Genomic DNA, 26,487 nt, shown 5'->3' on the forward strand with positions numbered 1-26,487 from the left:
GTCTCCCAGGCATGCAACAGGTGGAGATGAAATCAAAGGTGGCACGGCAACCATCATGTGGCTCAGCTTCGCTGGACCCTTGTCAAACAGCTGTGCTGGCTTTGTGATTTTTGCCGTTCCCATCAGATATGGCTGTGCTGACAGATGTTTACATTATGATGCATAACAGTAGCAAAATTACAGTTATGAAGTAGCAATGAAAATAATTTTATGGTTGGGGGGGGTCCCCACAGCATGCGGAACTGTAGTAAAGGGTCGCAGTGTTAGGAAGGTTGAGAACCTCTAGGCTAGTCCACCATGGCAGGAAGTCATGTAGGAGGAGCTTGAGGCCTCTGTAGTCAGGTCATATCACATCTGGAAGCAGAGTTGATGCATGTGGGTACTCTGCTTGTTTTCTGCATGGTGCCAGCCCATGCAATGGTGTCCCCAGCACCATAGTCAGGGTAGATCGCTCACCTCAGTTAACTCCGTCTAGAAACTCCTTCACATACATGCCCCCGAGGTTTGTCTCCTAGGCAACCGTATGCCTTGTCAGGCTGACAGTCAGGGGGGCCCCCAAACTCAAATGCCTCCCAAGTTCCCAAGGTGAAAAGGAGGAAGGGGAGGGGGAGAAGAGGCTGTGCGGGACTGCGGGGAGTGCTGGTGGGATTTGTAGCTGTGCCGCTGAGAAGCCTCTGGGTAGTGAAGCTGCCATCAGGAGGCGCTGTGGAGCAGGCACTTGCTGACCAGATCAATGACCTGTGTTCACTCTCTAGAACCCACGCAGTGAGAGAACCAGCTCCTCGGCCTTGCCCTCTGACCTCCACACACGTGTGTTGTGGTACGTACTTGCCCAAGGAATAAAGAAGTGTGGCACAATTTTAAAAAAGGAAGTCTCAAAGAAAACCGGGTGCATCTTGTATCCATTTGTGTGTGTGCTTGGTATGTGTGTTTGCGTGTGCACACACTGTGTTTCTTGTGTGTGTGGCACTGTTTAAGTGGTAGTATTAGACACTATTATACAGTTAAGACAACACAGCTCATCTGTGGCTAGGAAATAATGTATAGTTTCAGGACACGGCATGTGATTTAAAGGAATTTGGGATCTGTCACTGGCAGTTTATGGGTTCTACAACCAGGCTCCCAGGATTTGACCACCTCCCCCATTTCTTTCATCCAGAGTACAGAAAGATTTGTAAGAGAGTTTAAGGTGCATGTCCATCTCTTAAGATAGCAGGAGTTTTTTAAAGTTTTGTTCTGTCTCCTGGCAGTGAGCTGGGCGGTAGGTAGAGTACCACATCTCATTTTTAGCTCCTTTTTCCTTTTTTTCTAAAATACCACTGCCAGGCTCTAATTGATACAGAATATGCTACACACCTTCAGCGTGTCCATTGGTAATTTTGAACATATGCACACACACCTGTGAATCCTCATAACCGTTAAGGTGAAGAAGCGCCCATCACCCGTGATAAATACAAGGTTGCAAAGGGTCCCTGATGTTGCACAGGACACCTGCACTGGGCCTGGCTGAACACAGCAACAAAGCTTTGGCATGTTCCAGGATTCTTTGTAGCCAGTCAGGTGAACTATTACCAATTGACTGGATGATGAACTAGACCAAGCGCTGGTTTCCAGGTCCCCACGTCTGTGTTTTCTGCAAATGCTGGAGTTTTCAGAGTTAGCCCTGCTTCTGGGAGCTGGCTCAGTGCACGAATGATGTTTTATTTTGTTCAAATACACTGTACTAAGTTCAGCCGGTCTAGTGAACGTTCCTCCTTAATGCATACAGGAGCTTCTTCATTCTATTCTGTCGTCTCTACTTTGTTCTCCTCTGTCCTGAGGTTGGCAAGAGTCAGCAAACCTCCTCTGTCACACAGATTGCTCTGTAGAGTCTAGAATTTCCTGTAAATAGAATCACGCGCTATGTGCTTTTCTGACTGGAGTGTGGATGGCTTCTTTTACTTGGCATAATTATTTTAAGATTCGCCCAGGCTTTAGCATGAGTTAATACTCCCAGCCTCTTTCGCTGAGTGGTATTCCATTGTAGAGACATAAGGCAAGCCATCCATTCACCCGTTGATGGACATTTGAGTTGTTTTCAGATTATGGCTATCCCAAATAAAGCTTCTGGGAGCATTTGTGTACAAATTCCTACATAGACATACGCTTCATTTCCTTTGGATAAACACATAAAAATTGGAATGGCTGGGCCATACAGTAGGCGTATGTTTAACTTTTTTAGAAGCTGCCAGAATGTTGTAATAAAGATTTTTTTTACAACTGTACATTTCTAACCACAGTGGAAAAGAGTTTCCCTAGCTTCATAGCCTCACCCTAATGTGACGCGATCAATCGTGTGTGTACATATGTGTGCAGATGCACATGCCTGTGTATTGGCATGTGGAGGACAGAGGTTGACATTGGGTATTATTTACTGCTTGATTTTTTTTTTTGAGGCAAGGTCTCCCACTGAACCTGGGGCTCATGCTGTACCTAGTGGGAAGTAAACTCTGCCATCGATGTGTATATATGGGGAAACTGTAGTATATGTAGAACTGGGTTTGAGACATCCACTGGGGTCTCAGAACATCTCCCATAGATAGACTACTGTATTATACTTTCAAATATATGGGCATTTTCCAAATATTCTGTTCTTGCAGTGTGATTCGGTTTTATTGTAGTCACAGATGCTTTATAGGACTTGAATCCTTTTCTATGGTAAATGTATTTCATTATTATTTAGATGTTTGAGCTCTTGCACTCGTTTTTTGTAAGCCAGTGAACACTGACAAATTATTTCTCCCACAGAACTGTTTCCAGACAGTGTGCGTGTGTATGTACGTGTGTCATGTATGTGTGGTTGAACTAATTAACACACACCACCATTTCATTGGTTACATAATAAAGCAAATTAGCAAGTATCCAAGTGTTAAGTTACGCAGATCAAAGGCTTCTGGAATATTAGACGTTAGCTCAGTGCCTTCGCAGAAACCTATTTCCCTTTTCACAGAGAGGCTGGGCAGAGGAGAATCATAATTCAAACACAAAATGAATAATCACAGTTCAAACTTTGGTAGGTCTACAAAAAAAAGGACAAGAATTTCAGAAACTTTAATAATTGCCTAGCTCTAAAAGAGCATTGCTATCTCTTAAACATATTGGCTAAATTAAAGAGCATATTTTATGTGGTCTGCAACAGACAAAACATTTTCCTAAAATATTTACAAGCTTCTCCCATTCTTTATTCAGATGCCCCCTCCACTAAGTAGCAACCCCAAGTGCAAACCCTAAATTAACGCTAAGGTTTTTGTTGTTGTTGTTGTTGTTGTTGTTGTTGTTTTGAGGCGGGAATTATCAAAGGCAAGTTTTGCAACTGTAGATTTTCAAAATGGAGATTTCATCTAACAGCACAAAGTGAGAGTAGAAAGACATTAAGTAATCTTAAGACTTGGTAAAAAATTAAAAACAAATCACGGATAAGCAGAGCTGACATGTATGGTAGGAGGGTGGGTGAGGTCGCAACTGGCAAGTTGCTGCAGAAGCCTTGCAGGGCTTGAAGTGACTGGGGACTAGCCACAGATCTAGTTTCTTAGCGTGACATTTGGGTTCCGTGTGACACTAATATACTGGCATTGTGCTAGGTATTTGGGAACCCAGTCGTTCTAAATTCCCCGTACAAGATTTTGGCACAAGAGTAAATTTAAAGACTTAATAGCCTCCTGAGTGATGTTAAAAATGGCTCGTTGGTAGAGAGTAAACACACTTGAGATGCTAGGCAGCGAGAATCCTTTGCTAACTGTCCGCCTCGCTTGATGTGAGTCCGTCACAGAGGCTGCATTCTGTCCGCTTACGGCCTGGGAAAGCCCACTTCGCGGCACTCTGTGGAGGCTTCGTCAAGCCGCAGGTTGGCTAGTTGCACCTGACAAGTTAGGTCCCGTCTCAGGCTTTGCTTCCCCAGGCGGTAGTCCTGGGACCCTCAGGTTTACTGGATGCGGTTGTTTCTGTGGTCATTGGAAACGTCGAAGAGTAGCCCCGATTTAGGGAAAAGACTTTTCCGGATACAAAAGCTACTTGCTGTGGAAAGTTCCATGTGCTTTCCCTCATGAATGGGATGGCATCTCCATCTCCCACTTGAGCTTCCAGCCCTGCCGGGTGATCTCCCGGGGCCTGCAACTCCACGCACAGCAATACGAAAGCCGAGATCTTTGTGATGCTTGCTCGTCATAAGACTCAGCCTGTCCCCTGTGATCGGTTGGTTGGTGGCATGCGGTCCGTGGTCAGGAGGTCAGCGGAGGATACGGTGCCTTATTCCCTGTGAAGGAGGCATCAGAGTTCTCTATGGGCTCCCTCGTCCTAGTTCCCTCTCTGGGGTTCTGATAAAATACTCTGACAAAAAGTAAAAATACTCTTTCATAGTGATGAAAGGTTTTCTTTTAGCTCACAGCTCTAGGATACAGTCCACGTCAGCCGCGCGGTCAGGATACAGTCCACGCCAGCTGCGCACGCGTCTCACTCGGGGTCAAAAGCAGAGAGAAATGGAAGCCTTCATGCTCACTGCTCAGCTTTCTCTGCTGCTAGCCGCTCTAGGGCCCCAAACCAAGGAGTTGTGTCCCCCACTTTCAGCTAGCGTCTTCTCACATCACTCAAGATGATGACGACAACACTCGCAGACCTACCCAAGGGTCGGCATGCCTAGGCAGCCCCTCAGTGGGGCTCTTCTGAGGCGGTGGTAAACCGTGGCAACGTGACCGTCAAAATTAACCACCGTGCTCCTCTATTTCATTCAGAGTGCGCTGGTTGGACCGCGTATGAAAGAGGTGTCTGGTGCTCTCGTACATGACCTCCACAGGAGCAGGGCGGTCCGTTCCAGCCACGTTAATTTAGTTTGAAAACACCCAGCAGTGTTATGAGAGAGTTGGAAAGTTGAATACAGAAATGATGAAAAAAGAAAAAATGTCCTCCGGGGCCCTCGAGGCTCTGAGTGTGAAATTGGGAGAAATGGGAAATGAAATGAAATCCCTAGCTAGACGCTTCAAATCGTTAGTTTGGAAACACTGACGCAATGCAAAGGAAGTGACTTTCACCCCACCCCCACCCCCTCACCCCTTCCCCCCCCACCCCTGCTCACGAAATGTTCCTCAGTTTTCAGTTCAGCACATCGGTGACCAGGCCACTCATCTTTTGCACGGCGGTCCTGGTGGAGCAATGGCTTTCTCCGGGTCAGTCAACTACATGGGTAGGGTCTGTTTTAGTTTGGTTTCTGTTGCTGTGGTAAACACCAGAACCAAAGGCAACTTGGGGAGGAAAGGCTTTACTTAGCTTACTGCTTAGTATAGTCCATCCTCGATGGAAGCCAAGACAGGAACTCAAGGCAGGAACTTGACGCCCAGGCCACAGAGAAACATTGCTTATTGGCTTGTTCCCAGGGTCATGTTCACCTACCTTTCTCACGTAGCTAAGGCCAATCCCGCTGTGGATGGCACAATGGTTGTGTCTTAGCGATTAATAAAATGTCCCGCAGACATGCACACACATGAGGGAGGCTGTTCCTCCGCTGAGGTCCCTCTTTCCAGGTGTGTCAGGGTAACAGCTGACACCAACCATACACCTGGGCCAGCTGCATGGAGTTCTAGCAGCCAGCTCCACCACCCTGCAGAAACATCATTAATCTGTGCCTTAGAGCACCGCAGAAGGAATGTGACTTTATCATTGCAGGTTATAGTCATACCCCTGAAGTTCTGGTCCTAAGGGCAGAGCCAAGAATGCTGGTGTTGTCTTGGGGTGGGATGGCTGCAGGGTACCAGTCTACCATGCAGTGAGCAACTCTGAGGAGAGCGCATTGCCTAGCTGTCCTATGCCCTGGGGAGCCAGTAGGTGCCCTCGAGACTGAGTTCTTTTGCACTTAGTGAAAATTGTTTTATGGCCTGGAGTGATCTCTCTCAGTTCGATGCTCATGTGTATTTAAACATGCGGTCTTCTGTTGAGTGTGTGTTTTTAGCAATAGATCACTTTGGTGCATAGTGTTCAAGCCCTCTGTGCCTTTCCTGATTCTCCTGTCTGAAATCTCAGGCTGTTACTGTGGACTGGCCTGTTTTCCTTGCAGTCCTAGCGGTTTTCCTCATTGTATTGGAGATGTTGTTGGTATCGCGGTATCTGTGATTATTGTATTTGTTTTAGTTTTGGTGCTGGGAATGGAAGCCTGTGCCGTGAAAGCTCTCTGTCACCGAGCCGTAGCCCCAGCTTTTGGTTTCAGAGACAGGATCTTACATAGTTCACGCTGGCCTTGAACATTCGATTCTCTTGCTTTTGCCTCCAGAGATCTGAGTTGCTATGTTCCTATAACTATGTGACGCTTCTGTTATCATGGAATTATCCCCACCACTACAGCAATGCTCTTCAATTTGGAATACGGTTTGACATTAGTGACACCGGTCCAGGTTCCTTTCCTCCCTTCTTCCCTCCCTCCCTCCCTCCCTCCCCCCTTCCCTCCCTCCCTCCCTCCCTCCCCCTTCCCTCCCTCCCTCTCTCCCTCCCTCCTTCCCTCCCTCTTTCCTTCCCTTCCTCCCTCCTTCCCTCCCTTCCTCCCTCCTTCCCTCTCTCCTTTCCTCCCTCCCTCCCTCCCTCCTTCCTTCCCTTCCTCTCTCCTTCCCTCCCTCCCTCCCTCCCTCCCTCCATCCTTCCCTCCCTTCCTCCTTCCCTCCCTCCCTTCCTCCCTCCTTCCCTCCCTTCCTCCCTCCCTTCCTCTCTCCTTCCCTCCTTCCCTCCCTCCTTCCTTCCCTTCCTCTCTCCTTCCCTCCCTTCCTTCCTCCCTCCTTCCCTCCCTCTCTTCCTTCCTTCCTTCCTTCCTTCCTTCCTTTCTTCCTTCCTTCCTTCCCTCCTTCCTTCCATTTCTTTATCTTTTTTTCCTTTTCTTTTTAAAACCTAAATTATTTTAAGTGAGCGGTTGTCTTACCTTCATGGATGTCTGTGCACCACAGGCATGCCAAGTGCTGGAGGAGGCCAGAACGGGAGTAAAGGAGCTACCCTGTGGCTGGGAGTTGAACCTGAGACCCCTGGAAGAGGAGCAAGTATTCTCAGCCACAGAGCCATCTTCCCTACTCCCCCTTCTTCCTGGCTCCCACCAGCACCCCCAGAGTCTCCCCTTCTGCTTTCCTGTCATGTGGAATTCGGAATTCGTCCCTCTGCCTCATCCTCTCTCCTACCCCCATCACTCAAGAGCTTTCCCTCCCATCTCCATCTCCACTCCACTTTTGTGATGTAAAGCCTCATAGGAAAGATTTGCCTTTCTGGGTCTGACTTGTCTCATTTGACATAACAATAGCCAGTTCCTTCCATTTTTTTCTTCAAATATCACGATTTAATTTTTCTTTACAGCTGAGTAAAATTCCCATCATGTGGGCCGGAGAGATGGCTGAAGGGTTAAGGGCACTTGTTGCTCTCGCAGAGGACCCACCTTCTCTTCCCAGCATTCATATGGTGGGTCACAGCCATTGGAGCTGCCGCTCCGGGCTGCAGTGCTCTCTTCGGACCTCTGTGGTCCTCGCACACACTTGGTGCACACACATACATGCAGGCAAAACACTCACACATAAAATGAAAATGAATAAATATAATTAAAAAATATAAACTATAAAGTATTTTTCAAACATCCATTGTGTATTTGTAGCATGTTTTCTATATCCATTCTTTCATAGTTATTGTGAATAGTGGACCCGTAAACATGCATGTCCAAGTGTTGTGCTATGTTGACTTACAGTTTATTTGGCATTGGAGTTACAGTGTAGCCAGCGATAGCTGGTACGTATGTTTAGTCTCCTTTCAGGTTTCTGGTTTTTTCTTTCTTTGTTTTGTTTTTTTTATTTTTATTTTTTTTCAAGACAGGCTTTCTCTGTGTAGCCCTGACCATCCTGGAACTCAGTCTGAAGACTCAGAGATCCTCCTCCCTCTGCCTCGTGAGCACTGGGATTAAACACGGGTGCCACCACTACCTCGTTTCTCTTAGATTTCTTGTGGGATAGCCACACTGGCTTCCATAGTGGCAATACCAGTCCGTCCCCACCAGCAGTGTCACAAGGTCCCTCTTCCCTCACATTTTTGACAAATGTGTTGCTGTTTGCTCTCCTAATGAAACATTATGAACTGGACAGGATGGAATCACAAAGTAGTTTTAATTTTCATTTCCCTAATGGCTAAGGTTGTTGAATACATTTTCAAATATGTATTGACTAAATGTTTCTTCTTTTGAGAACATTTTAGTTAATTAGTTCATTTATTGATTGGATGATTTGGTTTTGCCATTTAATTTTTTAAAGATATTAATTTATTTTCTGGGTTTGGGTGTTTTGCCTACAAGTATGTCTGTACACCCTTTGTGTGCCTGGTGCCCTTGGAAGCCAGAAGAAGGTCTTGGAGTCCCTGGAAATGGAGCTATTAATTGTCGTGAGCTGCCATGTGAGTGCTGAAAATTGAGCCTGAAGAACAATCAGTGTTCTTACCCACTGAGCTTTCTCTCCAAGTCCCCAGTTTCAAGTCTTACATTAGGACTTTGAACCATTTTATATTGCTCTGTGTGTGTGTGTGTGTGTGTGTGTGTGTGTGTGTGTGTGTGTGTAAGTTTCTAGCTGGGATTTTGATGGGTTCCATTAAATCTATAGATCACCATAGCCATTGTTACCCTATTGATACTGCCAGGGTATGAGCATGGAAAGTCTTCCAATTTTATTTTTTTTTCTTGGGCGTCTTAACACGTTCATTGTAGAGATCTTTCACTTTCTTGATAGGTTTATTCCTACGTATTTTACTTTCCTTAAAGCTATTGTGAAATGGGGTTATTTTTCTTGATTTCTTCCTGTACAAATTCATTACTTGTTTACAGAAATGCTACTGGTTCTTTTATGCTGTATCTATGTTGATTTTGTATCTTACTTTATCTGATGTGTTTTCAGAACTAAGAGTTTTCTGGAAAAGAGCACACATTTTGCCTTGTTCCTGATTTTAGAAAAAGGTGTTTCTTTTTTTTTTTTTTTTTTCCATTTAGTATTATGTTGGCCATAGGGTCACTGTATATCACCCTTTTTATGTTAAGGTGTATCCTTCTACTCCTAGTTTCTTTGGGGGCTTTTACTGGAAAAGGAAGTTTAACTTTGTCTTTGTCTGTTGAGATGATCATATAATTGAGTCTGCTTATTTGTTGTTATTTATTGGCTTGCATATATTGAGCAATCTTCTATCACTGTAGTAAAAACAACTTGGTCACGATGCACAATCTTCTTAATGTTTCTTGAATTTAATTTACAAGAATTCTACTGAGAAATTTTTGCACCTATCTTTATGACAGAAAAATGGCCTCTAGTGTGTGTGTGTGTGTGTGTGTGTGTGTGTGGTCAGGATAATACTGGATTCATAGAGTGACTTTGGCACTGCACTTTGCTGTTTTGTAGAACAGTTTGAAGTGTATAGCTGTTCATTACAGGTTTGGTAGAATGCAGCAGTGACTCTTACCTGGCTCTGGACTTTCTTGTGGGAGCCTGTCACTATATATAACTGCTGTAATCACATCGCTTGGTAAGGTTCTCTTGAAGCTGTTTATATCTTTTTTGTTCCGTTTTGATAGGTCATATATGTGTAACAATTCATTCATTCTGGAGTTCCTTGTTTTCTGGAATTTACATTTCAGCATATCCCCAAGTCATTATCTGGATTTCCAGTGGAATACATCATCTCCTTTCTTCATGTCGAATTTTACTAATTTGCTATTTTCTCTCTTTTTCTTTGGGTTAGTTTGACTATGGGTTTGTCAATCTTTCTTGTCTTCCAAGAACCATTTTTTTTAGATAGTCCTATATCCCAAGGTGACCTTGGCCTCACTATGTAGTCAGGGATAGCCCTGAGCTCCTCATCATCTTGCCTCCAACTTTGAAGGGCTGGGTACAGTACCACCATGCCAATAGAACCAACTGGTTCAGTTGTTTGATGGATTGATATATTGATCAGAAGAACCAGCCCTTTGTTTGATTCTATACATTTATTTTCTTTTAGTCTTCATTTCAAAAATGTCTGCCCTGCTATTTATTATTTCTTACTGCCCATTATTTTTGGGATTTGGCTTGTTCTTGATTTTATGAAACCTTACATTGTATCATTAAACTGTTTCTTTGAGAACTTCCTGGTTTTTGTTTAAACTATAAGCAGTTATGGCTATGAACTTACGCTTAGAACTTCTATATCTGTCTCCCAAAGGACCTGGTAAGTCTTGCTTTTATTTCCATTTGAGTCTAGGGATCAAAAAAACTTCCTCCCTGCTTTGTTCAGTGTGTGTCGTTCACGTGTGTGTTGTTCAGTCACTAAGTATTGAATAGTTTCTCTTCCTGTTGATTCCTAATTTTCGTCCACTATAACCTAATAAGCTCCAAGAAATGACTCTGACTCTTTTGTTTTCTTAGACTTGTGTTGTTTTTCTTTAACCAAAAATGCAGTTTGTTTAAGAGAAGGTGTCATGGATGCTGAGAAAAAAAATGTGTGTTCTATTTATTTTGGATGTTATTTCTGTCACTATCTACCAGGTCCATTTGATTGATGGTGTAATTTAACTCTGAGGTTTCTTTGTTGATTTTTTTTTGTTTTGTTTTAGATGACCTACCTAAAGATAAAAGTGGCGTACTGAAGTCACTCACAACTGCTGTAATAGGACCTAGGGTTTCTATCCTGTGATAAAACACCATGACCAACAGCAAGTTGGCGTGGAAGGGGTTTATTTCATTTTACGCTTTCAGGTAACATTCCATCGCTGAAGAAGTAAGGGCAGGAACTCACGCAGGGCAGGAACCTGGAGTCAGGAACTGAAGCAGAAGCCATGGAGGAGTGGTGTTTACTTCCTTATGCTTGTTCTGCCTCTTTTCTCATCGCTCCCAGTACCGCCAGCTCAGGGGTAGCACTGCCCTCGGTGAGCTGGCCTTCCCACATTGATCTTAATCAAGATATGCTCAACAGGCTTGCTTACAGGCTGTTCTCATGGGGATGTTTTCTAAATTGAGATTCTGTCATCTCCAAAGACTCTAGACTGTGTCAGGTTGACAAAAAACAAAAACAAAACGAAACAAAAAGCCAACCAAACACCAATGTTTATTAGTGTTTCTTTTGTGAAACTTGGAACAACTGCATTTGATGCACATGTACAATGGATCCCTTTATGACTATGTAGTCACCTTTTTTGTCTCTTGCTTGAAGTCTACTTTATCTGATATCAGCTGTCAGAATAGCTACACCAACTGTCTTCTGCTTTCATTCACTTAATAGATCGCCTTCCTTCCTTCCTTTGATTCTCAGTCTATTGGTATCTTTACCAGAGAGGTGTGTTCATTAAAGAGAGCTGATAGTGGATTTAGGCTTTTATGTTGTTTTGTTTTTTAATAGAATAAGGAATTTCCTGAGGCATTCAGTTCCAGGACATCATGGTGGGGATCATGTCAGCAGGCCAGCATGGTGCCCGAGGAGTAGCTGAGAACTTACATGTTTTGATCTGGGAGAGGGAGAGAGAATGAACTAACCGGGAATGGGGTGGATTTTTGAAAGCCCACCATCAGTAACACCTTTCTCCAACAAGTACACAGCTCTAAATCCTTCCCAAATAGTTTCATCAACTGGGGACCAAGCATTCAAACATATGAACCTATGAGGGCCATTCTCATTCAGTCCCTCCCATTCCACTCCCTGGCTCACTTAGGCTTGTGGCCATATCATAATGCAAGAAAATATACATAAGTCTAACCTCAAAAATCCCATAGTCTTTCAGAGTTTCAACATAGTTTAAAAGTCTAAAGTCTTTTCAGAGACTCAAGGTAATCTCTTAATTGTAACCCCTGTAAAGTCAGAAGGCAAGTTACATCTATCGTACATACAATGACACAGAATATACATTACCATTCCAAAAGAGAGGAGAGGCATAGCGAGGAAATACTGGACCGAATCAAGATGGATTTAGTTTTTAATGTAGCCAGTTAGCCTTTGTCCCTTTGGTGACGAGTAAAGGGTGTTTATATTTAAGGTTAGTACTGAGAGATGTTTATTAACATCTGTGACTTCATTCACTGTTTTTCTGGTTGGTTAAATTGCTGCCCTTTTTTTTTTTTCTTCTTTCCCTATTAGTATTAGGGGTTTGCTTGTTTACAGTGTTAGACAAGGTACCGGGTTCCTTCCAAGGTCTCCATTGGGGTTTTCTTCTTGCAGTGTTAAACGTGGTAGGTTCCTTCCAGAGTCTCTACTGCTCATCTTTTCTCATGAAGTTTATTCTTCCCCGTCCTCTCGCCGGCCAGCCAACCTAACCAAAGGAACGCATTCCGGGTTCAGTGAGAGAGCCAATCTCACTCTCGCCGGCCAGCCAACCTAACCAAAGGAGCGAATTCCGGGTTCAGTGAGAGAGCCAGTCTCACTCTCGCCGGCCAGCCAACCTAACCAAAGGAGCGCATTCCGGGTTCAGTGAGAGAGCCAATCTCACTCTCGCCGGCCAGCCAACCTAACCAAAGGAACGCATTCCGGGTTCAGTGAGAGAGCCAATCATCATCTCAAACACTGAAGTAGAGCGTACAAGTGAGGAAGACGTCCAGTGTTGACCTCTGCTTTCCACACGTGTCTGTCGTGTGTTCACAGACAGACGTCACACGAAATTCTAGAAATGTCAGTAAGAAGGGAAAAAAAAAAAGCTTTAAAAAGCCCAACGACAAGGTCAGCGGCGAGCGCCACCCTTCTGAAAATACAGCAGGGGGCCGGGGAGAAAGCACAGGGGACCAGAGAGGAAAGAAATGGTAGTGAAATGCAAGAGGACTGGCTAGTAATGAAAAACGTGGCAACGGAATTCGATGAGTATATGAAGACAGAAAACAAAGCAGGTGGCAGCGAGGCGGCGGAGTAATAAAGATGCCGCCGGCTTCCCCAAGCACCTTAGTAGAGCCTGGCACTTCTGAGCATGCCAGCGCCTGGCCCTCCTCCCAACACCCGCCTCCCTGGGCCTCCCTTACCCCAGGGCTGTAACAGGCTCTCCTCAGCATCACTGCGGTTCTTCTCATTTTTTCCATCCTCATGGTGTCTCAGTTTCAAACGCTAGGTCTCTCTCAAGATGCTGACTGACGCTTGCCTGCCCTCCAAGTCATACAGAGTGGCAACATGGGACCCTTCTCTACTGCCGTGACTTCCTGTCAGAGGAATCACTGTGTAAAGCTCACAACTGGTTTGGAGGCTTTTGAGGCTGTGAGCCTGTCCCTAAGGATTCCCTGTCTCCTTCCCTAAGGCTACCTGGTTTGCCTTCTGGAGAAGTGTTCTGCTTCCCTTCTGCAGTCTCAGGCTCCCCGGCAGCTGAGCTGTGTTGGCTCCGCTCCCTGGCCCGCCGAGAGCCACCTTTTTAGGTATCCGACCTCTCCATGTATGGGTTTAGGACTTTCCTCTCTCTCTGTGGAGTGGAGTCTACTTTTCTCTCCCTCTGATTCTTCTTCACCAGTTACATGAGGTATCTTCTAGTTATGCCAGGAAGTCCAGAAATCACTCTTTAAGCTTCAACTCTGGTCCCTCATTCCCTTGCTAGGCCATATCCTCAGCTCTTTTGGAGGGTGGGGTGTGTGTGTGTGTGTGCATGTGTGTGTGTGGATGCCTATAGTATATGCACACGTGTGCACAGATGCATGTACCCGTGCATATGCACGGATCCCATCTGCTCAATGTCCTCATCTGTCACTGTGTGTCTTGTGCATTAAGACTTGGTCTCTAAAAGAACCAGGAGCAGGGCTGGCACCCAGCAAGCCTCAGGCATCCTCTCTGTCACCTCTGTGCTTTGTGTTGCAGGCACACATACTGCCTGCCTGTCCTTCTACTCATACACTGGGGATTCAAAGTCCGCTCATTGTGCCTACACGGGAAGCATACCTACTCCCTCAACCATCTTTCCCACCACGCCCTAGCCATTTGTTTTAAATTTTTTATTTTGAAACGGTGTCTTGTGAAGCTACCTGGGCTGGCTTTGAACTTATGACTTTTCTGTTTTCACCTTCCAAATGACTGTGGTAGTGGTTGAAATTTGTCTTCCCTGGGCTGAGTCCTTTTTATTTATGTTTAAAAGTGGTTAACATGGCTTCATTGCAAGCAACATAGACCTCCTCCCCCCAAATGAACTTAGTGTTCTTGTCAAGAGTAGGTAGGCAGGAAGGAGAACGTAGCATAAGGATACCTCGGTTTCTGACTTATTGCTTCCCACTGTCTAAACTATGTTCCCACAGAAGTAGTTTGATTGGTCTGGTTCTAGCCCTTCCATTAGTCCATCCGTCAATCAACCTTGCTAGGAAAGCAGTCATGTGACTCTAAACACAGTGGCCGGATAGAGGGTGTTCAAGGGATTTGGGACTGATAAAATAACAAGGTAGGACTGGCAAGAGGAAGGGCACACAGAAACTTTGTTGGGCAACACTGAAAGGATTTCAGACATTCAAGCTCCTTAGGGCATGGATCTGTGGAGGAGGAGGGAAAAGGAATGAACGGGGAAGGGGATCCCAGAGGAGGGTCTCTGCGTCAAGTTGCCTCCAAAGCAGTGGGTGCTTAGGGTCTTAGAACCATCTCTACCTCAGTGACCTCAGCAGCTGCCCGATGGCATTTTATGGACATGCAGACTAGGTAGGCTCAAAATGGCTAGGAATCTGCGTGGTTTGGTTGATTGAAAACTAAGTGGCTATGAAAGCAAGTTGAGTTTGATACCATCAAGTTTTAAGCGCCTTCAATGGGACATCTTTGACTCCTATAGGATGTTGACAGTCACCCCCCCCCGGCCCTCCCACCCCCACCTCTCCTCTTCCATTCCATTCTCCCACCAGTTGAAAGCAGATAGTTTTCAAAGGTTGGTGGAACTCCTACCGAGGCCCTTTAAGTTCAGAGGTGTGGGCAAGCTCACCAAGTCTGGCAAACTCCTTGATTACTTACCTCAGTATTACCTAATGTACCTCATACCTTAGCTGTGAAAATGTGACCGTTAAGTGCTGGCTGGCTGGCTGGCTGGCTGGCTGGGAAGATGGATAATGGTTGTGATTCTCCTCTCTGGAGGGTTTGCGTCTGTCTTCAGTTGACATAGACAACAAATCTCCCTGTGACGCTTCCCGTCTCCCTCCCTGTATCATTCCTTTCGTTTTGCTATCTCATGCAGCAATGGTTGTGGCCCAACCAAGGCACTTAGCTTCTGGAAGGCTCAGCACGTGACAGCTTTTTTTCAACATCCCACACCTTGCATGAAGAGTGTGGAACACTAGCCCATTGGTTTTCAGAGGCTGAATGGAAGGATCATGGACCTCGGGTGGAACAGAAAGGGCAGAGTCAAGACCTACTGTTACTAAAAGCCTTGCCAATGACCAAGATACAACTGAATGTGACCAGTCCTAGCGACAGTGCCAGAGAGATCAAGGGAGGACTACGGGGAATGAAGAGAGAACCCCAGCCCCTGGACAGCTAGGTCAAGGTGTGGAACTCGCAGCCGATGTTAAGGAGTAATGACTGACCAGAGCATTTTTTCCAAAGGAAGCCTGGCGCGGTGCCCAGAAGAGCCTCGCCTGAACTGGGGAAGTCACTAAATATTATACGGAGTCCTAAGGGGCATCTTAATCACAGAAGTCAGAACTTACACCACAGAGAGCACTAAATGTCTGCTTATCCATGAAACTTCATCGGTTTCTCTACTTCTAGATCTTCAAAGAATGGGGGCTTCCGTTTCCATGGTCTGTGCGCAGATGTAAAAGATTAAAGTAACCGAGAGCACAGGGAGAAGAGAAACTTTAGCCAGATTCCATTTTTCTTAAAGCTCAAAGTCCCCGCAGCATTTATCTGCACAAATAGCCATCTAAGAACGTACGGTATCTATCTAAAAATCAAATGCTCTTCTGAGGCTTCTTAAGAAATGATACTATGTGTTCCGGGTTCCCATGTTTCACTCGTGGGTATAACAAACCAGTCCTCAACAATTTGAATACTTAATTGCTATTTTTTTAAAAAAAAAAAACTGGATAGCATTTTGAAAATCTACAGCCATTTCAAGTTGTGTGGCTGTTGACCAAGACTCTGGTGGAGATGAGAAACACACCTGCTACTGGGTCCCAGAGGCAACCTTTGTGCACGCCTGAGGCTCCCAGGACTTCAGGAGGGGTCCAGCCTGCAGCTTGGCACCTTGGCATCCATTATTCAGCCGTCTAAAAGCCGGGCTTTCGACTCCTCATTACGTGTGTTATTTTAACAATTGTTCACAATTGAATGCAGTCCAACTGTTTGGTTTCCGCCTAAGCAGTCGGAAGTGTATTTAAGACACTTCTGAAAAGGAAACCCTCCTTTTGTAGATGCCAGTGCATGCCTTAATTGGCAATGGTGGCCTTATTCTTAGTGGCTTGCAAGCCTGGAAGAAACTTTGCCTTTGCCCTTGCTGGAAGTGGGCTGTCGATCTAGACCTGGACCATCGGGAGAAGTCAGGGCCGTCTCTGAACCGTCAACGTGATAAACAGATGGGGATCAGTCTGCATGCCTGGACGTCTCCTCTTCTGGTGAGGACCATGCAACAGATAGAAACCTAGGAGCTGCTGAATGAAGAGGAGCGAGTGGAATGGCAGGAACACAGATGGAGGGACTCTGAAGTTCCTAGAAAGCGCACGCTCAATGTGTGATGAACTAAAATTAAGTGTAGTCGTGCGAGCCAACGCGAGTTGCAGAGAGAGTGTTGTCCTGACAACTGGCACAAGCTTAGTTCCTATGGATGCCAGTGACCTTGACCCATCTTTTGAACTTCATTGTTCGTATCCAGAAAGTCTGATGTCTGTAGAAAGGTGATGTCTGTTTCTGAGGTCTGGGTCTAGGGCTCTGAAATGAAGCGATAAGACAGGTTCCCTGGCAATTTCATTGCATTTAATTGAGGTAACATTGCTGTTGTCTTGGCATGTGATTTACACCACGGCTCACCCGGGGAGCAAGTGAGGACAGCCTTCGGTTTACAGTTGCAGACTCTCAGGTCTTCATTGTAATTGATACAGAGGCCAAGGGTAAACCCATTTACAATGGCTGGTTGCCTTTGAGACCTAAGGCAAGAGAATATACCAGGAGCAAGGAATATACCATTGTTCCAGTGGGCTCTAGCCCTAGCGGTGGGAACTGAGTGCTTGGGGCTTGGTGGCCCAGCCTCTCTCCTCCTCTCTTTCTCTCTCCTTATGCACCCTTATTCTCTGTACGACACCTCCCTCCACCACCCCACTATGTCCTCTTAGTACTGTCTTCTCTCCAAAGATTGGTGTCATTCACTGGTTATAGTCACTGTCTCTCTGTCTGTCTTTCTTTGTATCTATGTGTGTGTCTCAGAGAGAGATTGTATAATAATGGGAAGAGAGCTGGGAATGGAACTTAGTTGTGCTGTATAAAAGCATTAGTATCAAAGCAAATGTGTGCTCCTTCTCTCTTATTGACCTGCCCTTCATCTACTCAGGTCAAAGAGGGCAGAACCTAAAGAAAACGAGTACACACCTAGGCAGCCATTCAGTAGTCCCTCACCGTGGCTTCCACCCTCCTACGAAGACTGGTAGACAAAGTTGTCTCCTTCATGGTAAGCATAAGAGGAGGGAGCCAATCATAAAAGGAGCCACAGCTGTCCTTTTGCGAGTCTACACTGTCATTTCCAGGAAAGCTAAACTTCTTCCTGACTGGGCTAGGACTTCAGTTGTAGTGCTGGTCACTGACCGTGAACTTGGATCTTGCCCACAGCAGTCCTGCTTGTACGTGCCCTGCAGGCGGCCATGGCCAAGCAGAGTGTTGTGTGTCCTGTGTAAGTCTGGGACTCGGCTGCCCTCTAGTCAGGCTCCATGGCAAGCTGCACTTGGAGTGAATAAAAGTTGAACTATGAAATATAAACTAAGCAGGACTTTGTTTTTGAGCCAGACTGGTCTCAAACTTGTTAGGTAGCAAAAGATAAACTTCTGATTACCCGTCCTCCATCTCCTGAGTGTTGGGATTAAACATGTGTGCCACCATGTTTGGGCTTATGCAGTTCTGGAGGTTAAACCCAGGGCATCGTGCGTCCTGGGCAAACACTCCATCAAGCACACCCACTACAGCCTACCAAGAAGAACCCTTGATGATGGGTGTTGTGTGCCCAGTTAGGGTAGAATGGGGACAGGTAGGGGGTGATAGACTTGGTAACTCATTCCCATGAGCTGGGATAGTGCCTCAATGCTTGTGCTCCCGGTTCCAGGGGGGGTAAAGGTGTTGCACCCCACACCCCATGTTGCTCTCATGTGTACCTGGAGATATGTGCAGCCAGTGGAGTAGGAACTAAACCTGAGGTGCTGAACCAGACACACTGCCCTCCTGACTTGATGTAGCTGCTTTCTGGGATGATCCAAACTTCTCCGATTCTGTGAGTGCCATGAGACCTAACTCAGGACCGCTGTCCTGAGTTTTGTAGCTGAAGCCATTCTCCATTCAGATGCAGAGTGACCAAAGAGAAGCCAATGAAGAGTATACGCTACAGGAAGCATGGACTGGCGCCAGCCCTCCAATCAGTTGGCAGTGGGACCCTGGGTGGGTCCCATACACCATGAGGAAATCCCCATCCTGCATCCTGCTTGTCTCTTTGTGTAGCAATGGGAAACCCTCTTGTGGGAGTCCTGCCTGTCAATCTGGATCTGCTTCTCATCTGTGTCGGTCCCCAGAGGGGGAGGAGGAGGAATCACTTCAGGCGGATGGTGAATGAAGAGCTGGGAAACATGGGGAAAGCCTCTCTTCACGAAGCCCAGGCTTGCACGACAGGATAAAAATATCTCCTGCAATCTGCAACACTGAATTCTTTTGAAATCTTGAAGAAGTCGTTTAAAAACAAAACAAAAAAATACCACTCACGTTGGGTGTATGCGAGCAATTCCTCGGAGTCTTTCAAGGTGATGGCTAACTCTTTAAAATATTAATTATAACTCAAATTCTTTCTTCATCCAGCTTATATTCATATGTCAGTGAGGAGCCAGTGAATGGGACACAGAATGCTTGGCCTCTGGGTGGTGAAGTAGGAGTGAGGAGTAGGGAGGTAGGGTGCTAAACAAAATATGATATAATCTTCAGGTGCTGTGGAGAGAGGTAGAGATGGGGTACAGGAGATGTAAGGGGTGCTGAACTATAGAACAGGGGCAGGTGTGGCTTCTCACCGCAGGCAAGAGAGAATGGTGGTAGGTGAATGTTCAGGAAATGGTTCTTCAGGTAGAGGAGACAGCAACTGTGATGTGGCTCCATCTTGGAAAAGCAGGGAAGCCAGGGGAGGTGGCCCAGGGCGATCAAGAGAACTAGGTAGGGAGAAAGAGAGAGAATGGTATAAATGGTGGTTGTGGGTACTGGAGGATGTCACTGTGGGATGCTTTGAAGGATGCGTTATCTCAGGGTAAAGCCCCTTCACAGTGATAGTTTTGTTCTTTGCCATGGGCAAAACCTGCCATATGGAAGGAGGAAAACCTGGAGTCACAGGAGCCCTAACACTGGGATGCTCTAGATTTCGCTTCTCAGAGTGTGGTCTATGGGCCAACAACATTGGCACCCCTGCTCTGCCTGAGCCCTGCTGAAGCAGAGGGTGCCTCTCCTCGGGCCTGTGCATGATCCATGGGCTCACGACTGTCTGAGAACTGCTCGTCTGGAGCGGGGGCTTTGGGCATCAGAAGCCTTAGGGGTTGCCCGAAGCTTGCACACTTGGGGTCCAGCTGCCTTCAGTTGCCTCGTCAGTTTCCCTGCAAGTAGGGTAGGTAGGATGATGTTCACAATCTCTGCTGAGTCCGGGGCCATTTGTTTTTCTATGGGAGTGACTTCCAACACCACTAGAGCAGATTGTTCCTGGGGTTGTGTAGACCGGGAAGGAGCAACCAGCAGCTGATATTCTGGGCTCCGTGGAATCTCCAGGCTGTCTTTCTTCAGTATGCTCAGAAAAGATTCACTTCCCTTTAGCCAAGCATTTTAGATAGATCACGTCTGACCCACAATGGACCTGCTTACTCTGTGCACACATCCCATAATAGCCCTCCCTCTACAGAGGGTATATGCTTTGAACTGCACACCTAGGCATCCACCTAAGCAAGTGCCCATTATCGTCTTGTGGGCTCCTTTATGGGCCTAATAGTAGGCACGCTGGTTGCCTTTGAGGACATGTGACTATCATAATAAGCATAGGTGTTTGGTGGAACTGACTGGTCCATGCTAGGATCAGGCGTCATCTACTTACCTTACCCTCCCCAGATGAAGCGCACGGCTCCGCGGCCTGGGTACAGAGCCTGGAGTCTTACAGTTCTAATTCTGACAACTGTTATTAACACCTGAGGGATTTGAATCTACAAATCACTGCACTGCGTACTGATAAAATGGGAATATAATATGTTTCTTATTTTCACAGGTAGGTTGCTGCAGCTTCATTATCTAAATGCTTTCGAAAGCTATTCTTGAATGTGGTGTGATTCCAAGTTCACGTCACTATATGCTAGCGTAGCTTTGTGTGTGGGCGTATGGATGTATGCACGTGAACATTCATGTGAATGAACGCGGCTGCGTGGGTGGGTGTGTGCCACACTGAGCATGTCGGGGCCAGAGGACAGCCTTGGGTGTGTATTATGCTACTCGCCGATTAGCGGGAGCAGAGGCACTGGCAAAGCACTGGCCTTTCCCTGCAGTTTCTGAATTAGCCACAGCCATCCCATTTATTTGTGTATGTCAGCAGCCTGACCTAAATAAAGTTAGAGTTGATCTCTTTCAGAATGTGTTTAGAATTTCCCCTTACAGTAAAGTTAAGACAAGGTGATGTGTGGTTTATAATCCAATAGAAAGGCCTTTCCGGCAAAGCACTCAGTCCACTCTTGAGTGATTACTGAGCCTTGGTTTCTAGATGTGGTCAAATTCTCCAATTTCTCAAGTGTTTCCTGGCTTGCTAAGGACTGTCGCAGAAGGCGGTCCTCATTTGTCACTGCCGTCTTTCTGCTGGTGGGGCAACTTGATAGTTCTTTCCCTTGCCCAACGGCTTCCTACCTTAACACCCCGAATTCCACAGGAGCTGGCTGTGGTCTGGCATGCTTCATAATCTCACCACTGTGCTTTTCAGGGAGGCCTTCTGGGGTCACCCTGCCGGCTGCTGCATCAGCCACTGCCCAGGCTGCTTGAGGCAGATGGATTTGGGGGGGCAGGGTTTGGTTAAGTGACCCAGACACCAGCAAACACACCATCACAGCAAGAACAGCCTTGGCCGTGCTCTGTTGGGCTGCAGAGAAGAGATCTGGCTATCACCACCCAGCGGGGCCGAAACTCTGCAGGAAGCTAATTCATGCATCACACATCTTCCCCATACCTTATGTTGTGTTCCACTGCCTGAGAAGGAGACCATTCCAGACCTGAGGCTGCCGTCCTGGCAAGGAAGTGCGAGCTTTACCACAAGCTCATTTGTCTGCTTCAGCAGCTCTTGGAGCACTTGGGTGCTGGCTCCAAGAGAGGGACTCTGGGTCAGGAGCCCGAGAAGTCACATGGATTCCTGGCTACAGAGCTATTGGAAAGATAATGCTTTGGTGGGAGTGGCAGGATTCTCATGTGTCATCTTAGGAAAGGGACACACCAAGTGGTCTCTGGGAAACCACAGCTCCCAGACTCCTTCCAGACATGAGGTTCTGGTTAGTTTCAGATGTGGACTGGGGTCAAGGGAAGCAATGTAGTAACCGTTGGTGGCTAGACAGGACCAAAGCAGACATGCCTGCCTTCTCACGTGGAGTTGTGGTCCTGGAATTGTTCTCGTTCATACTTCGGGGATGGAGGTGTTTGCCCACCGAGAACTGTGGCCAAATCAGATCCAAAGCCAATACTATAGCACATTCTTCCTCCTCGTCAACTTGGTGGTCAGGTTGCTTGCCTCTGTCATGAGTCTGCATCCACTTCCTTTCCCAATGCATAGGAGGTAATGCTCAGTGTTTGGACGCACTTTGGTGATGTTGCCAGCCTGTACTTGTTGGTTTGGGTCTCTGACGTGTGGCATGGTTAGTGAGCCAGCATAATGCCATGGAGTTTGCTCTCCTGTGAGTCAGTGTCCTCTGCAAGCACGGAAACGGATTAGCAGTGCACACGACCACATTCTTTTGTGTGTTCTCTGACGGAATGACCCAGTTAGAAGCTTGGCCCGGGGACAGAATGACAAGGCTGATGAGCTCTGTCAGGGAACCGGCCTAGGTCTGTTTTGGGGGTTCCTCCCATCCCTCTCAGGGTGCAAACAAGTGTCAGAGCCAGGGGGAAGAGTCCCTGCCGTGGGCTTGGCTCTGTTCATTTCCTTTGTGGCTGTTCAGATAAACAGAAAGCAGCAAGCAGCGAATCCGATGGGCGTGATAGGAGAGATGATTGATTTCACAGAATTGCTGGTCTTTTTGGAGGCAGCCATTGTGAGTGGTCCTGCAGCTTTTCCTCTATGTTCACCAAACTTGAAGATGACTGAGAAAAATCTCTTCTATGTAAATCACCCAGTGTGGCCAGAGCCACTATCCCTCCCTCAGCAGTGACCAAGAGAACTGCCCAGTTATCTGTCCAGTGACCTGGTGAGACTCACACTTGAACTAACCAGGCTGTGATGGAAGGCCAACCTCTGACTTCCTCCTGCAATTGTCTCACACACGGGGAAGCGGCTCGGTCGCTAAGACGTGTGGTTGCTATGAATGACCGCTGTCGATAAGGAGAACTGGAAGCCATCTCTTTTCTAGATTACCTTTCAAATATTCAGATCCGTGCACTAGCAGCATATGACTAGAATTCCCCCCCCCCCCCGCCAGCGCCCCGCCGCTCAGATGTCTTCCAATGTGCTTCAATGAATTCCAAAACCACATCAGGTTTGCATTTTGAAAATGCCAACTGTATACTAACTGAATGTGAGAGATGAAGAAAACGTTCATAAATGTTGTTGTTTTAAAGAAATGGTGTTCTGTGTTCAGATAGAAACTGGCTGTATGGATTTCTTTCTTTCCCTCCCTCCGTCCCTCCCTCCCTCCCTCCCTCCGTTCCTTCCATCCTTCCGTCTTTCCTTTATTTTTAATCATCGTGGTTCATTTACATTTTGATAATATTGAGGAGATGGTGTTACTGAGGGGTTCTTAGCTAATTTCCATAAGGCAGACCCAAGGCCGCACATGTCAGCCATGAAAGGAAAGATGATACTGGCTGTCTTGGTCGTCTCCCCTGATGGGCAGGACCGTGGCTGAGCTGATGGGTAAGGGAACAACCATGTGTTCCTAGAGGGTGGTATCATGCCACACCCTCTCAGCCTACTCAAATTTGGCTCTAGAAATACAACTTCTTCCTTTTTTTTGGTTGTTCGAGACAGGATTTCTCTAATGTAACTCTGGCTGTCCTGGAACTCACTCTGTAGACCAGGCTGGCCTAGAGCTCAGAGATCCTGCCTGCCTCTGCCTCCTGAGTGCTGGGATTAAAAGTGTGTGCCACTACCTGCAGGACTGCAACTCCATTTTTTTTTTTTTTTTGCTGCTACTGGAGGTTGGGCTTCATTTGTGGGTGCTTAATTTTGTTTCTTGCTGGCTGTATTAATTGCTTTCCTTGTCTCTTGACAAAATACCTCGTGAAAGTAACTTAGGGCAAGAAAGTTTTATTGCAGCTCATGGTTTGAGAGTACAGTCCATTATACTGGGAAAGGCATGAGGGTATGCACAGGTTTAATTGTGGCAGCAGGAATGTGAGGCAACTGGTCACACCGCATCTGTAGTCAGCATACAGAGAGATGGGTGCCGGTGCTCGGCCTTCTTTCTCCTTTTTATTTGGTCTGAGACCCCAGTATTAGTCAGTCTGGGACCCCAGCCCGTGGAGTGGTGCCACTCTTATTCAGGGTAGGTCATCCCTTCTCCGTTAAACCTTTCTGGAAATACCCTCAGAAGCTATATGCCCAGATGTGTGTTTCCATGGTGATTCTAAATCCAGTCAAATTGACAATGAAGAGCAACCATCATGCTGGGTAGATTTCTGAGCATTTTAGAAGGAATAAAAGGAGGCTTTTATCGGATGAATTTTCCTAAGGTTCAGAGGAAGTGAGCCTGAATGAGTCTATTTAGAATGACCTCGGCCAGAGGCATGGACACAGTAAATGTAACCACCTTGACTGTAAGCTGGACCCAGGGAGGGTTTCACCAGGTCACTGGCAGCTCTGAGGGTTTCTTAGACCTTGGGATGCTCTCTTGTGGGGCATTGCCATCCTCAGGTCCCCTCTCCATAGCTCACGTGTTTGCATATATTATTGATATAATGTCTTTGAATCTAAGTCTTTGCCTGTTGTAACATGTAGCAGTCTTGGGTACTGCTGAAGACAAAGAGCTGCTAAGGAATCAGAGGCGCTCATTTCAGAGTTCTTAGCAGGATGTGTATTTCCAGTTGATGGAATACATTTTGGCAGTGCACTGAGTTGCAGGAGGGCAGTTGAGATAGTGCTGAATTTTGCTCCGTTTTAACATGTGGTCTTTCTGACGGAGAGGAGGCAGAGCATGCGTGTCTCTGCCATGCAACTTTGTCAAAGCTCAACTTGCTGCTATGCTTGCCGCAAATAGTTTTGAAGATGTATTTTTAGTTTCTGTGTGTGCGTGTTGTACCTGAACAGATGTCTGTGAACCATACACTTGCACAGTGCCCAAGGAGGCTAGAAGAGGGTATCAGATCTCCTAGAACTGGAGGTACAGAAAGTTGTGAACTGTCATGTGGATGCTGGAAGCCAAGCCCGGGGTCTTCTGCTAGAGCAGCGAGTATGCTTAAACCCGGAGCCTTCTTTCCAGCCTCTGCCTCAAATGCTGTTAGAAAGTAAAACATAGGAAAATACGACCACCAATCCCTGCAGTCTCCTGCCCCCATTGCCAATGCTCCTTGTGCCCTATGGGACCATGCTCCTGAATGCGATGCTCATTGTCTCTGTGGACTTTTATTTGTTTGTTTGTTTTTGAGACAGACTCTCCTATGCTCCGGGCTGGTCTTGAATTCAGAGCTTGGATTCTTCTGATCTTCCTTTCTCCACCTCTCCAGTGCTGGGATTGCAGGTGTGCACCACCACACCTAGTTTACACAAAGCTGAGGGTGGAGCCCAGGGCATTCTGCACGCTAGGCAAGCCTTCCACCCCCTGAGCTCCGTCCCCAGCCCTCATTCTATCTTTGAAGCACACACTTGATATACTTACTGCTAATTGTTCCCTGTGTGCAGCCTCTGCCTTCTCTTTTCACTAGCAGAACCCGCGAGCTTTAAGTGGCCAACTCCTGGTAATGCCAAAGAGATTTTACCTGCTACATGATGAATGGACATGGGAGACATGGGTACAACCTCTGGATTACACCTTGAAGGAGCAAGTTGTTCACATTCCCTTTCCATCCTGCGCTTACTGAGACCAAGGGCCAGCCCTGACTCAGAACAGGAGGGAACTATGGGAACCAGGTAGCTCCACACAAGCTACCTGTAACCATGCGGATATGGGAGATGGCCAGCGGGTTAGTACCTTTGCAGGGCAGAAACTCCTTGATTCCTTCCTTGTCCTAGTGTCCTACATCCCTGAGACTGCCCATCCAGCAGGGCTCATGGGCCAGAAGTAATCATGCACACATTGTGATCTGAGCTGGTACTATTTGGCCTCTATTAAAACATCTCCCAGGCACCTGTGGGAGACACTTTATTTGGTAAGGTGCTTTCTGCACACGTATGACGACCTGAGTTTATCTCCAGCACCCATGTAAAATGACAGATATGGTGGCCTGCTCTTAGGATTCCCACCACTAGAGAGAGGAGACAGGGGGATCTCTAAGGCCTGGCAGCCATCCAGGCTAACCAAATCAGCGAGCCCTAGATCCCAGCGAGAGACCTTTGCTCAAAGACTCAATACGGACAGTGCCGCAAGACACCTGAGGCTGATCTCCGTATGTACACATACACGTGTGCTTGTGTGCTTGCACACATGTGTGCCTCTGTACACCCATGAACGCACGCATCTGCACACACACAAAATCCCATCCATAAAAGCTTCAGAAACCATAAATTAATAAACGGAACAGCTCCGCAAGTGGTCTAACTAACACAGATGGTTAGCGTTGTGAGCTTGCCGGTGGTTCGCTGCCTGGCCCTCTCCATAAGTTGCCTTCATGCTGAAAAGAAATGGCCACAGGAAGCAACGTGACCTCCCTAGTGGCGGCCAGAACTGCAGCTGTGACTGTCCTGTGCTGCCACCAAACAAGAGGAAAGATGTGACACGAGAGTCTGTGTATCCTCGTGTGACTAAATTTCACTTTTTGTGACAGTTTTCACAATCCCCCAAATAAAAACGAGATGTAATAGACCCCTCAAAAGCAGCTGTCGTTTGGGTTTGCCTGTGAAGCAATCCACTGGAAATCCACTTTCAGTGTGAGTGGTTGTGCTTTCAGTGTTGGTATTATCTAAGGGGGAAAAGTGAATTTAGCTCAAATTCTAAGCAAAAACTGAAATTTGAAAACAAC

General features: G+C 46.6%; 1 protein-coding gene across 7 annotated transcripts in view; it reads left to right on the top strand.

Annotated features, from left to right (window-relative positions):
- The window catches only part of Foxn3 (forkhead box N3), a 375,406-nt gene that overhangs the window by 70,651 nt on the left and 278,268 nt on the right, over positions 1-26,487 (top strand). The window contains exon 2 of one of the 7 annotated variants that reach the window (XM_038338237.1): positions 756-820. The exons of the other annotated variants lie outside the window; for them this stretch is intronic. The gene's annotated coding sequence lies outside the window, so the exon portion shown is untranslated. The remainder of the gene's footprint in view (positions 1-755; positions 821-26,487) is intronic. 7 annotated transcript variants of the gene reach the window in all.

The sequence above is a fragment of the Arvicola amphibius genome, chromosome 7, assembly GCF_903992535.2.
Source record: "Arvicola amphibius chromosome 7, mArvAmp1.2, whole genome shotgun sequence".
Lineage (NCBI taxonomy): Eukaryota > Metazoa > Chordata > Mammalia > Rodentia > Cricetidae > Arvicola > Arvicola amphibius.